Source organism: Corvus kubaryi, unplaced genomic scaffold (genome assembly GCF_017639235.1).
Source record: "Corvus kubaryi isolate FWS band 111438036 unplaced genomic scaffold, C.kubaryi_AGA036_p1.0 37367, whole genome shotgun sequence".
NCBI classification, from domain to species: Eukaryota; Metazoa; Chordata; class Aves; order Passeriformes; family Corvidae; genus Corvus; species Corvus kubaryi.
The window spans coordinates 2,553,836-2,567,861 of record NW_024581119.1 but is presented as its reverse complement, the minus strand read 5'-3'; the positions used below and the strand labels follow the sequence as shown (position 1 = coordinate 2,567,861).

General features: G+C 51.2%; 2 protein-coding genes across 6 annotated transcripts in view; one reads left to right on the top strand and one right to left on the bottom strand.

Moving 5' to 3' along the window:
• The window catches only part of LOC121667599, a 95,015-nt gene that overhangs the window by 42,599 nt on the left and 38,390 nt on the right, over positions 1-14,026 (top strand). The gene's annotated exons all lie outside the window — the stretch shown is intronic.
• SORL1 (sortilin related receptor 1) overlaps positions 11,849-14,026 on the bottom strand; it is a 46,408-nt gene continuing 44,230 nt past the window's right edge. The window contains exon 49 of the mRNA XM_042034420.1: positions 11,849-12,240. The gene's annotated coding sequence lies outside the window, so the exon portion shown is untranslated. The remainder of the gene's footprint in view (positions 12,241-14,026) is intronic.

The following is a 14,026-nucleotide window of genomic DNA, read 5'->3' as shown; positions in this document are numbered from 1 at the left end:
ATATCCCGGGAATGTTGAGATATCCCGGCATCCTGAGACAGATATCCTGGGAATGCTGAGATAGATATCCCGGGAATCGTGAGATATCCTGGGATCCTGAGACACATATCCCGAGAATGCTGAGATATCCCGGGATCCTGAGACGGATATCCCGGGAATCCTGGCACATCCCCGAGTCCTGAGACATCCCCGGGTCCACCCCTATCCCGGGATCCTGAGACATCCCGGGATTGTTGAGATATTCGGGGAATCCTGAGATATCCCGGGATTGTGAGATATCCCCGGGATGCTGGGACACCCCGGGGTCGTGCCGCATCCCCCGGCCCTGCCCACCCCATCCTGTGGTTCTGTGACTCTCTGATCACTGGCATTAATTCCGTTAAGTTTTCCCCACGCAAAGGGGAGAAAGCTCCGCGGTGCTGCTGTAACTCCATGATGGACCATCCTGGGATGATCTTTAAGGTCCCTTCCAACCCAAACCATTCCATGCAGGCGGGAGGAGACGGGAGAGCAGCTGGTGGGAAAGCTCAGTTCCCAACCCTGGAGAAAATCCATCAGGATCCCGCTCTGTGCAGAGGTCTTTGAGCAGGAAGTTCCACTTTATGGCGTGTAACCGAGCAGGACCCCGTTGTTTCAGACCCTGGCCCTAAACCCGTCCCTGTTTGGGCTGTCAGCAGTGTCTGAACAGAGGAACAGCCTAGCAAGCAGATTTGCCTGCCTCTCCTCCTGAGCTCTTTGCTGTCGTGATGCTGCCGCAGCAGAGATGGTTTTCTTATATAACCACCCGGCTTTTCCACAGCCATCCCCCTTCCCACGGGAGCAAAGCATCGCCTGGGTCATCAAATCCAGTCCTCTGCTTGCCAGCAGCCACAGCCCATCTCGGAGAGGGATGGAACTCCCTCTCCAACCTTTCTGGGGCTGCTGCCTCTCCTTTTCATCTCTTCCTGCTCGTTGCTTTTCCTGAAAAGTCATCCCAGCCTGTCCCTTGTCAGCCAGGAGCCCCAGTCCACCATAGGGACACACGGCTTACCTCCCATGACTCTGCAGTGGCTCGTGGACCTCCTTTGTGGCCACCACTGAGGTGCTTTTGCAGAGCTGGGCATGCCGCAGGGTGGCCCAGGGGGTCAGTGGTCCAGTTAACAGAATTACGGCATTTTGGGGGTCTGAAAGTTGATGGTGGCTTCCATGAATCCCCGTGGGGTGCACGGCAAGAAAGGTGACTCCTGGCTTTCCTCATGCCAGGAGTCAGGAGCATCTCCTTGGAGCTCCATACTCCGGTCTCACCCTCTGAAAAGGCAGCAGGTACCGTGTGGGCCAGCTGGGAAGGTGTCAGGGCTATAGGATGGAAGGAATAAATGCCCTGACCTCCCCAGCACAGCTCCTTCCCCCACTGGAGGATGGCTCATGCTTTGCAGCGCAGACAGAAACCCCACTGGTCCTTGGGGACTCCCCCATTTCATTCCTACCAGCCCAGAAGCACCAGCTCTGACCTCACCAATTCCACTTTTCAGAGCATTTGCATTCGTGGCCCATGTCCAAAATGTTTTTTTTTTTTAAATTTTCTCTGTGTAACCAGAGCTCATCCCTAAAGCAGCCAGTTAACCCTTTCAGTTCTCTGTCCTCCCAAAGCAGAGCTGGTTTTGGTGGGTTTATATGGATTTCTCCAGAGGGTGAGGTGTGCTGTTGCTGTTGGGGTGCACATGGATGTGTAGGGGCAGCCCAAAGTTTGCCCTGGCTGAGTCATGGAGCGAAACCCTCATCACATCCCCATCCACCACCCACAGCCACCTCTGAGCAGAGCCCGCAGGGCTGCGTGGCCGGGGGAAACTTCAATTTCCAGGTTCATCGTGTTAAAATAAATGAACGTCCACGTAAGAGGCTGTGGGGGTGAGGAGATGGAACACAGACACACAACCCGGGGCCCTTCTGCGGAATTAGGGCAAAAATCTGGCCTTGTTTATTCTCATGTAAATTCAGAGTAAACCCAGGCGATTTTGTCATCCTGCGCTCTGACGCATTACTGTAAATGCTACTTTCGTAACTCTGCCATTATTTATGAGCATTGCTGCAGTGCTGTGTGAGATCAGGGCAGAGTTATGCCTGGTCACGTGCGTGTTTTAAGGGCCACAGCTTGGACGTTTGAGTAGAGGAGACAAAGGCAGTCGATCATCTTCATTTCACAAATAGGGGCGTAGGATTACATGATCTGCTGGAGAGCTTGCAGGAAGCCGGTGTCTGGTCTGGACAGGAAACGGTTTTCCTGTCCTGAAAAACTTTTCATAGTAGAGGGGGGGAAAAAAAAAAAAGTCCTGTTTGATGTTTGGGGTGAAGGGTTTCAAGGGCAGGAAAATGTGATCGGTAACTGTCCGATGAGGGTTTCAGACTTCAGCCCCAGGTCTGCAGGGAGCAGACAAGGGATGCAGCCTTGCAATTGCTCACTGCAAGTCAGCAGCTTTCCCCTAGCTGGGGGGGTTTATGGATCATCCTGTCCATCAGGGCAGGCAGATTTTCTATCCGTGATCAATGGGGATTGCTTGAGCAGGACGGATTCATGCTCAGGACTTGAGGTTTTATCTGCTGCATCACATCCAGAGGATGATGGAAAAGAGAAATAAAAAAGGGGTTTGAGCTGGCAGGACAAAGGCAGTTTGAGGAACAAGCAGGTCTCCAGATGAAAGGCTCTATATGTGCTCTGTGTGTATTCTCTGTAGAACATCACCTAGTTAATCATCTTCTGCATCAGAAGGGGCTCGGTTGAACATTCCCACCCCCTGCCCCGGCTCTGGCTGGCATTGCCCTTTGTCCTGGAGCTGCTGGGAAGGATTTCCCTTAAGGCTGTGCCAGCTTCTCCATCTCCAAGCTGCCAGCCTGTGCTACCTGCTCCTCAAAGACTTGTGGCTCAGTCGGTTGTGACGTGCCAGGATATCTGTTGCTGGCATTCAAGGACTTCCTCCTCCTGCTTTATTTTGCCATATTATTTTCCTCTCTTGAGCTGGAGGACAGAAATCACAGAGGACAAATATAAGTCCCTGCCTTTCTCCGAGGAGGTCACTTGTGCAGCGCTCACGCTGTCCCCGCCTCTCCTTAATCCCACGGCTCTGCACAACTCCTCACCCCCCGTCTGACTTTTCCATCTCCAACCACAGCGTCTGCTCAAACCACATCAGGTGAATGCAGCGCCTCACTATCGACCTAGGAGGGGAAAATGACTTTCTAATCTGTTGAAGAGCAGTGTTTCCTTCTCAAATCAGCCTCCTCCTCCTGTGCAAAACCCAGGAACGAGGAGGTATCAGCCCATATACTGCAGAGGAACAGCCTTTGTTGTGTGTGGGTACTGCAAAATCCTTGGGAGTGCTGAGCAGGTATCTTTCAGAGGGGAAAAATTTAAAATAAAAAGGCAATTAATTAGACTAAATAAACATATATTAGGGTTCAAAATATGCACAGCCAAAATGAAAGTCACATTCTGGTTCATTAAATCTGAAAAGACTTCACACGTTTTAAGCCTGTAATCATGTTCACAGATGCAGCATCCCCTCCCCAACCTGCCCCCCCTCCCGCAGATTTCACACCTTGGGAATGGCTATTGTAAAAAAAAAAAAGGAAAAAAAGGAGCAGGGGAAGGTTTGCTGCTGCAGGGCACGGGCAGGAAAATCAGTGTTTGCTGTGGCATCTCTGTCGTGTCAGCACCGGCAGGGCGAGGGCTGGGTTCAGGTGCTCGAGGAGGAGGAGGCACAAAAATCTCAGCCCCGCTCTCCTTCCCCACCCTCCTCCCGCCCGAGCCGGGGATCTCTCGCTGAGTTCCCCCGCTGCTCCCAGGCTTCTCCCCCTCCCCTGGAGGGTGGGATGTTACCAGGGAGCTGAGCTGCAGAACATATGGAAACGTCATGCGTGTATATATAGGAGAGGAGCGAAAATGGATGCTCTTGGGTACAATAAACATTAGTGTATCTGCGGGGGGGGGGGGAAGAACCTCAGCTATTTGCGCCGCTTTGGTGGATGTTTGTCGGGGGGGTTTTCACTGCTGTTTGGAGCCATAAATGCATACATATAATTTAGTTGAATTAGGAAGTCTGTGGAAGCCGGGAGTCATTCTTTGCGTGGAAATTCTGCTCTATTCCGAAGCGGCACAGTCAGAAAGGAGGATGTTGTGACTGCGTGCCAGCAGATATTTGTAAGGAGACATTTTGAAAATCTGAAGGGAGCAGTGTGAACCTTTTCAAGATGTTGGGGCTTGTTCTAGGATACCTTGGTGATTCAGTGCTTTCTTCTGGCTTTAGGTAAAATGAGATCAAAATTCAAATGTTTCTGGTGTGCAAAATCTCACCAGCAGCTTCGTGCACTCATTTATTTCTTTTAAATGAGTGCATTATTTTTTTTTCTGATTTTTTCAAATATCTAGTGGAGGTTTCTCTCTACCCCAGTGTGTGTGCTATTCAACAGGATGCCAGCTCCCTGGGCTCCAGCTCCCTGCATTCTCCCTTTCTCAGGGAAGCAATCCCAAGGAATTTGCTGCAGTTCCTTGGGGAAGTAAGAAAGCTCAGCGTAAGGTGCCTTACACAGAAACCTGGGTATCATATCAGGCTTTCCGTGCCTGGATATCTTGATCAGTTTAAGCTGATTAGAAAAGTTCCTCGGTTCATTCTTGGGCAAGCTGGAAAACGATCCCTGCTTTGTATAATGAAGTATGTTATCTATCCTGCCCTATAATAAATCCAGAGCGGGGCTGCGCGGGGATTGTCATCTGGTCTAAATTAGCGTTGCTCCGCTGCTGCCGATGGAGCCCTGACAGTGCTCACCAGGTGAGGATGTGGCCCATTTAGGGAGTTCCCGTGGGGTTACAAAAGCAGCACTGAGGACCACAATTTCAGAGGAGGAAAGAAGCCAGGAAAGGAACAGGACAGCTTGCAGGGAATCTTAAATGACATTAATTGAAATCTTATCACTTCCTTCATCTTAAGGTGAACCCGGGGCACAATAAAGAGCAATTATCTGCCATCTTCCTTCATCTGTCCCAAGTGCAAGGAGGGGAAGAGTATATCCATCACTCTTTCTGCTCTACCTTTTTTTTTCCCAGAGACAATCCGATATATTTACAGACCTGTCACCCCTTCAAACCCCTCCTTTCACGGGAGAGCTGAACAAAAGCAGGTAAAAGCAATGGAGCTTGGAAAAGAGAGGGGAGCTGGAAACTGGAACCCAGTGAAAATGGGGCCATCAGCCCTCTGAGAAGCCGCTGAAGGGACTTGAGTTACCACACGCCAGGGGAATGGTCACGAGAGGCTTGGCTGGAGGGTTGTGAGGTGGCAATAAATAGAGCTGTGCTCTAAAACCTGGAGCAATGTTTGCTGGAAGCTGAGAGAGGCAGGGAGTTCTTAACAGCTCATGGAAATTGGTGCAGCACCCAGCATGGAGACCACTGGCAGTCTTTTCCCCCAGGTGCCCTCATGAGGTGAGATGAAGGCCATGGTCCCATTTAAAGCATTAGCAGGGCTGGGAGCAATCCCTCAGCTCTTCAGGAGAGACCCAGAAGCTGAATTTCATCTTGGTAGACCAGAGGGAGATGGTTTATGCCCTGTCCTGTCGTGTTTTCTATCTATTCTGCAAACACACCAAGGACAGCAGTCCTGGGGCTGCTTACTCTGCAGAACCAACCCACACTTTCATTCAGGCAGCAGGGAGAGGATTCTCTCAAACCACAAGAGGAAAACATGACCAAAACCTTTGAGACGTCTGAACTGAAAGAGGAGCAGAAGGAGCTGGCCCTGCCCAGGTGTTTCCCTGGGGCTCTGTGTGGGGCCACGGCTTGTGCCCCCCGCTCTCCCCAGCGGGTTTGAGAGGAGCAGGAAGGGGCAGTGACATCTGGAACGCCGAGTGCAGCCTGTGGCAAGAGTCAGGGTGTGAGAGGGGCAGGTTCCAGGCGGCTGGGTTTGGGCTGTGTGTACAGAAACTCCAAGGCCATGTTGCTTTCTGACAGCAAATCGATGCCGCTGTAAACACGAGAACAAAGGAGCTCGCAGAGGAGAGGGGGAAGGAACACGGAAAAGGGAGAGATGGAGAACTGCTCCGCAGCCAGAGCTGGAACAATGTTGGGAAAAGCTGAATGACTTCAGCACCTATTCATTCCCTGGCCAAAGCTGGTTGCTTGCCCATTCCCAAGGCCAGCGAGGAAGTGGTGGCCTCGAGTGGCTGAGGTGTGAGGGCACCAGCCAGGAGCAGGGAGTGACCCGGCTGCTCCCGATCCCTCTCCCAGGGTTTAGCAACTGTTCAATCCCCGAGGCCAGGGGCTGGATGAGGCAGACACTGTACATGTGCAGCTGGTTAGGGCTCAGTGTGCCCCTCCCCTGTGCAGCCTTGTGTCTCATGATGGATATCACTGGCAGGGTGAATTCCCATTCATTTGTCCCGTGGCTTCGGCACTGCGAGCGGTTTCCATACAGATCCCGCAGGAGAGAATACCGTGGAAAAATGGGGGTTTGGGAGCCAAGATGCTGGGATGTTCTTCTTCCCAGCTCTGCAGCAAAATAGACGATCTGGGGCCCGGCAGGTCTCAGTTTGGGATGGTGTCTGGCTCCTGACCCGATGTTGGGGTCATGTTGGTACATGGCTTTGGGGTTTAACCCGTTGCAGGCAGGCTGGTGGGGGGGGGGGTGGGGGGGTGGTATTTAAGGCAGAATCGCAGAATTACCCAGGCCCTGTGCTGATCCACATGGCAGAAACACAGTTTTCCACCAGAACTGAGGGAGTGGGAATGCAGTCAGATGCTTTGCAGGTACAGCGTGACATTGGAAGGCTCAGCCCCGGATGAAAGCAGGTTTTCATGTTTGGTTGGGGTTTTAAGTTCAGCTATTTTCTCTGGCTGCCGCTGGGAAGGCCACATGGAAAAGCTTTAAGGACCCATCCAGGACGGGGAGAGGGAAGTTTGGAGCGCACAACTCAGCCCCTGAGCCTGCCCATCTGTAAAGAATCAGCATAACAACGCTTAATGTACTTCCCCAACATGGCAGTTGTGGGCCTTAATTAAACTGTGCAGAGTGCTTGGAGATCCTCAGATTAAAGGCTGTGTGTACAGTGAATTACAAAAGCAAACAACATGAAATTTTCCATGTGTTGTGCTAGAGCTGTCTTCGTTTACCAGAAACAAATCATTTAATGCACCTCTTACATGGAGCTTGTTTATACGGGACGCGCCTGTTATTCCAGTAGGAGGGAAATCTGCTAGTTTTGATTATTGTTTCTCAATACTTCACCCACAAAAGGCGTAAAATCTGAATATGATAACAAAATAATATGCTAATAAAATTTTTTGACTCTATATATGTGTAGTTAGCCCAGGGAAACGTCATCAGTTTTAACGGGCCTGAAAGATGGTGGGAGGTAAATTTAATATAGTATAAAAATAAAGGTAATCCCAGCAAAAGACAAGCGTGGAGCAGTCGCTGGAGTCACCACAGGCAGAGACAGAACATGTTTTGTGTCCAACAATAGCAGCGTACGTGACTTGAAATGCTCTTTCCTTATAAAACAAAATACCCACTGGTTTGGCTTATTAGTGCTAATCTTCAAAGGGAGAAGCAGTGCTGAGGTTCCTGGTTCAATTCAGAAGTTCAGCCCCGCTCTGGCAGCGCTGGCTTGACAAAGTGCCATTGTTGCCCACGGCCGGGGCCGTGTGTGTGAGGTTTAACCTTCTGCATTTCCCCTTTTCTGCTGCACGAGGAATGCCCAGAGCTGTGCAGAAAAATGTCTCTGATGTGTGGTTTACACGTGAAAATGCTGCATTTGAACTTGCACTGACTCTGCCCAGAGTGGATCGGGTTAAATGGACTATTACAATGGCGGGAGCTCATCTGGAACTAATAATTTTTGAGGCCACCAAAAGTAAAAAGTAAAAAAAAAAAAAGGTGGGGGGAGGAGGAGGAGGAGAGATCCTTTCGAGTTTGGTGACCAGTGACTAAAGCTTCTGCTGCCATCTACTGCACATGGGTGGCAGTAGGGCCAGCTGGGAACTGCCCGCTTTGGACCGAACCGGCCAAAAAAAACAGGTTAAAAAGTGAATTATGGGTTCTGGTACAGACAGAGCCGGTTCCCAGCTCTGCCCTCCCGCGAGCGTATCTGGGGTCTGGCTTGGAGGGGTTTAGGACCGCTGGGAGCATCTGGTGGGGCTGTGCAGAAGGAGAGGAACGCGGTGCTTTCATCGCCACAGGTTTTGGGCTGCGCCCCTTGGCACCGTCACCCCTTGGCACCGTCACCCCTTGGCACTGTCACCCCTTGGCATTGTCGCTCCTTGTGCTTAGGATTCACCACCACGGCGGAAGTTTTTGGCTCTGGTTCTGGGGGGGGGGGTTGGGGAGGGGCGTTTACAAAACCCCCTGATCCATGGTGGGCGAGGAGGGGCTGCAGCACAAATCACCCGGCAAAACGGGCCGGGGTGAGCGACATCTGTTTTGTCTCAGCACGGGGGAGCGGGGCCGGCCGTGGCCCCACCCGCTGGACGAGGCTCAAGCATTACCGTGCTTGGCCAGACAATAAACGCAGCCTATTTATTTATGATGGCGGGACCCTTAGCAGGTCACTGGCACGGTCTCCAAGGGCGATGCATTCGAATCCCTCTCTGGATTTTCCCTCTTCCCATCTCTCCAGGCTGCCTTCTATTCTTTGTGCCTGCTCTCCCGGGAGATCTGGGCTCGGAACAAACAGCTCGCCATCCTTGTGGCTCTTGGTCGCGAGGTTAAATAAGTTTAGGAGGGAAAAGTACATTTGGAAATGGTGTTGATGCAGATGAGTGAGCCAAACACGCTATTGTCTTTACCAGCTCTGAGTCTGCTGTGGCAATTTCCAGGGTACAGAGACAGGCTGGCTGTGGGTTCCATAGAGCTACTGCAAAGGGGATGGGAAACCAAGCTGGTCCCGTGACTGAACACACAACTGGGATTTGGCCTCCAGGCTTCTGTTCCTGGCTCTCTGAGGGATCCCGAGAAAGCCCCGGCGGGGGGGAAGGAAAGCTGTGCCGTTTCAGAGAGCCAGGCTAACCCCAAAGGGGGCCGGCAGCACAGAAGGGGGAGCCTTTGGGGAGGGTGTTGGGAGAGGAACTGCGGCGCTGCTCTCCACTGGAGCTGGGGAAGGGGTGCTAACAAAGAGGAGATGCTTGGCCAGGGCTCCTCTCCAGCCTGCGGGGTGTGTGTGCTTCAGGAGCTGCCGGGCTGCAGGGGGGATGTTCTCACCCGGATCTTGGGTTTGGGATTCGTTTCACATAGGCTGTGGTGTCTTACAGTCCCAAGGCTCAGTGTGAGGCAGTCGCCGTTGAGTTCCCGTTATAGCAAAGAGAGTCTGACCTATTTTAGGATGAGGGAAGCACTCTCTGAACTGCTGTGCCTCATCCTTGGCTGCAGACAAGGCCTGGAGTGACCCTCGCAGCTTGGGCAGGGATGAATCCTGCACAGAGCCCAGGCCAGGAGGAACCTCCAACCTCTTCTCCATCTTCTTCTTGCTACCCTTGGGGATCTCAGGCTTGGGGAGATACAAAATGCACTGGCAGCCATTCCCTCAGTGTACAAAAATGACTGAGAATCAGTCAAGCCCCAAACTTCCATTCAGGTTCCAAATTCCTCCTTGGAGGGCGTCTGCTTCCCCCCCACTGGCTACAGAAAGATCCAGGGAAAATAAACCTTCTCTTTTGGCCAGGCCAGCCTGGAGATGAGAGGCTTGGTGACGTGAATATCACTTCTTGTCCACCTCTGCCTCAGGTCCTCCACCTCTAAAACGTTCCCCTCCTGTACTGCCAGTGTCCAGTTGTAGCTTCAGGATGAATTTAATGAACTCCTGCTCACTGAGTGTCTTCTTGGCCCTCTTTCCCAAACTGCTGTCTAGTTCCTTTTCTATGACCATCCATCATCCTGGGATTTTTTCCAGCACAACTCCACGCAGGTGCTCTGAAATAAAAGAGGCCAGGTCTGCTCCCTAAGTTGATCCCAAGTCTGCAGAGGCTGGAGAGAGAAAATCTTCTGGGCATGATGTCAGCCCAGCTCTGAGAGTTTGAGGATGTGGGCTTCTGGATGCCTGTAATTTACAGGAAAGAAATAAACCTCACATCCTGGAAGATGCCATTTTTCTTGCATCCCACACTTGGCAGGTTGGGAGGTTTGTGGTAGGAGCCAAGATGTTGATGGTTAGCATGAATCTTTCCTTCCCACAGACCTTCTCTTCCTTCCTTCCTTCGGCTGGGCTATCTGGGAGCTCTTGGCTCCTCCATCCCAAAATCCAGCTTGAGTTCTGCTGTGAAATCTCCTCAGTTATTTCATCTTTCCAGCTGAGAAAGGCTAAACACAATCGTTCAGGAGTCTGGCACAAGGCATTGGGAGTGCTTGCTCAAAGGAGGAGCAGTGAGCCAGAACTTCAGCTGCTCCCTCAAGATCAGAGCCCATCGATTTTGTGGAAAGCTTAACCCATGGTGGGAAGGGATTTTTTGCTGTCTTTCCACCTGGTTTCCTCGCTCCTGCAGGCAGGATCCACATCTTCCCCTCCCTGTGGTTGCAGGAAGCAGCCCCTGGTGTTATTTGGGGGAAAGAGGAGAATTTTTAGGAGCAGCAGAGTGAGGGGAGCCTGGATCCAGCTCCTGGATGGGTTCGTGCCTTGTGCTCCATCCAAAGCTCCTCCAGCAACTGGAATTTTCCTCTTTGATGGGTTCTCATCATGGTGGGGAAAAATGTTATAGCTTGCTGTGGTGAAGGTAGTAAAGGATTAGGGTGGAAATCTTCCCTATCCATAAAAACCTGCAGCTTTTGTTAGGAGAGGAGGCAAACTTTTATTCCATTGAAGTTTTCTCAGTGACAGCGCTGAGGCTTCAGAGTCGCGTGGCTTCCTCCAGCAGAAAGTAGGTGCCTGGGAATGAAGTGTAACTCCTTGTACCTCCCGGGGGGAACAATCTATTCCAGGGGCAGCCGGAAAAATCAGCTTCGTTCTCCACCGAGGGGGCGACGGGGAGGAAGGGACGACTGTTTGTTAACGTTGCCTTAAGCTAAATGTTAATGAAGTGCAACACTTAAGATGCTCGCACGCCTCAATTATGTCCACCAAGATCACATGTTGCCTTTCCAATTATCCGGGCTGGGAAATGAGGGACGTGTGAAGAGGCTGCTGCCTGCTCATTACCTCTCCCTGCCAGCAGAGATCCTGCTGGATTTCTCCAGGTGCCGGCTGTACCTGCACACGCACCGTGCAGGGACGGGGGGTGTTGTGGAAACGGGTTTTAAGCACGGAAAATAACGTGGGAGGTGGTGCTGTGCAATCGTGGAGGTGAAGCTTGGACAGGCTGGAAGTGATGTCTGGGTGTCTGGGGGTGTTGGTGACCTTGAGGGAAGGGACAGGCAGACGTGACCGCGTTAGGAATGAGGGTGGCACCTCTCAGGAGCTGCTGCTCCTTCGGCACAAAGCTCAATTTTCCTGATTCTGATCGCCCTTGTCCCGTCCCTGCAGTTTGATCGGGAGCACTGACAGGAGGGGAACGGCTTCAAACTGACACAGGGCAGGGTTAGATTGGATATCAGGGAGGAATCCTTCCCTGGGAGGGTGGGCAGGCCCTGGCACAGGGTGCCCAGAGCAGCTGTGGCTGCCCCTGGATCCCTGGAAGTGTCCGAGGCCAGGCTGGAGCACCCTGGGATAGTGGAAGGTGTCCCTGCCCATGGCAGGGGGTGGAATGAGATGAGCTTTAATGTCCTTCCAACCCAAACCACTCGGTGATTCTATGATCCTGTTAGGTTTTGTAAAACAAAAATATGTTCAGAAAAAAAGTCTCCTTTTTCCTGCACCAGACACACAGAGGCTGGGTAACAATTTCAGAAACCAGAAACTGTTTTGTTTACCCAATCCATTTTTATTATTATCATTAAGTGGAAAAAAAAAAATAAATTGACAGACAAAACTTCCTTCAAAATTGTGCAATAATACATAGCAGAAATCAGTGAATAAAAAAAAAACAAACAACCAAAGGACACAGAGTAGCAATTCAAATAGTACAACATTAAACTTCACTTAAAGAACCTGATTAAAAGGTGACACTACCTCTATTAGAGGCTGGCTGCTTGTGGACTGATGCAGGTGTGGAAGGATTAATTATAATGTTGCAGCTATTTCCAGGAACGAAGATGCTCTCGGGGTCCAAGAGTAACTGAGTTATTGCACCATTTCCCTCCTCAAGTCCATTTGAAAGAGACTTGAAAGTTGTTTCAGAAAAGGGTTTTTTTCCTGAAAAAATGACATTTTACTTTTCCATCAGCGGGTAGGTGAAGTTTGTCATTAAATATACTCTGATTCCAAGCATGGAGATGCTCACACTGAGCTCTGCCCTGCGAGGAATGGGAATTCTGCTCAGGGAGAGTTTCCTTGGCTCGGGTGGGGGTTCCCTGGCGGATAATGTGAGGGTTTTGGACACTCTGGAAACAGGAGGAGTGAAATAATGTGGTGACCACCAAGGTGACCATCAAACACGAAAGTCCTTTGGCCACGACGCCACAAGACGTGGATGCTGGCAGTCAGCTCTGTCTCTCTGCTCTCCCCTCCCCTTCTTGGCTGACTCTGAGCTCCCAAACCTGTCTGTAACTCCATCTGTGTCCAAGGAAAAGAGGCTTTTCCCAGGGCTGAGCCTGCAGCTGTCTCCTGCTAAGGCTGTGTCAAGGTGGGAGCACCTGGAACAAGTTAGGGCAGGGTGAGCTGGGGCATGAACTTGCAGCCCTTCTGCACATCAAATACCTGCAGGCAGGGGGTTTTACCCCGAATTTCACCCCTCTCAGAAATCCCTCTTGCAGTTTTCCTGAGGTACAGGCCCTCAGCCAAACCCCAGAGGGGCTGGAAGCTCCTGCTCCAGCTGGTTCCTGCGTGCGCCCAGAGCGTGGGCTCTGCTCTCGCTGGGTTCAGGGAGCTTTTACAGAGCTGGCAACCCTCAGAAGGGATTTACTCAGACTGAAAAGAGCATTTTTTTGACCTTTAATAGGTGTCAGGTCTCCAGTCTGGGAAATGGTACCTCCTTGTCGTTTCTTGTAAAAACCAAAGCTCCAACACAAAAAAGCACCCCTCACAAAAAGTCTGAGCCAAAGCAAAAGAAGCCTCACGGTCCAAAACCTCAACAGACTTTAGTGTTCAACCTTAGTCTTTTGTTCAAACGGACTTGAGAGTACCTGTGGGCATCTGAAATGGATGCAAACACAAATTAACTGGTGGAAGTTCCTCCTAACCAGGGTATTTTCCATACCCTTTTCTTGTTTTCCATACAGATCCCAACATTTCACTGGGTTCCTACAAAGTAAACCCAAATCACCTCCCAAAATTTAGGGTAGCCAGTCATGTCACATTGCATAAGGCTGCTGAAAGGAAACCAGAACGAAATGTACATCCACATCCACGTGCCATATTTACAGCAGAACCCTCCCATCCCCTGCCTGTCTCCGTGAACAAGATTCCGTGCTTCAAAAGTTCATAAAAATATACAATTTACCCCAGAACTTCATCGAAGCCGCTCACTCCCCACCTGGAGCCCAGACTTCTCTATCTCTATATATATAAAATACAGTAGCCCTGTGAAAGTTGCTTTGCTGAGAGCACAGTGGTGATTTTTGCAGTGAAGGGGAGGGCTGGGAGCGTTGGGGACAGCTCTAAGTGCTGTGCCCACGAGGGCTTTGCAGTGTCCCCAAACCCCTGGGCACTCAGGGGTGATTCCACAGAGGGCTCTGCTCTGCCCACGCTGTGTTAGGGAGTTACATTTAACCGAGAGTGTTGGGGTTTGGGAACAGTGTTACCCCAAAATGCTGTGCTCTGCACGAGTGTCCCCGAGCCAGGAGCATTTTGGAGTGGCCAGGAGTGACCGTCCCCCAGGGGATGCTTGGAAACCTCCAGCCAAGGGATTTCTGCAGGATATAAAGTGGTTACAAGGGTCCCCCTTGGCATCTGGCTAGACAGAGATGGGCTAAATTCTGAATTCTGCTCATCTTACTGCAGCAGGATTCACTCTGGGGGAGTAAAATATCAGAATTTAACC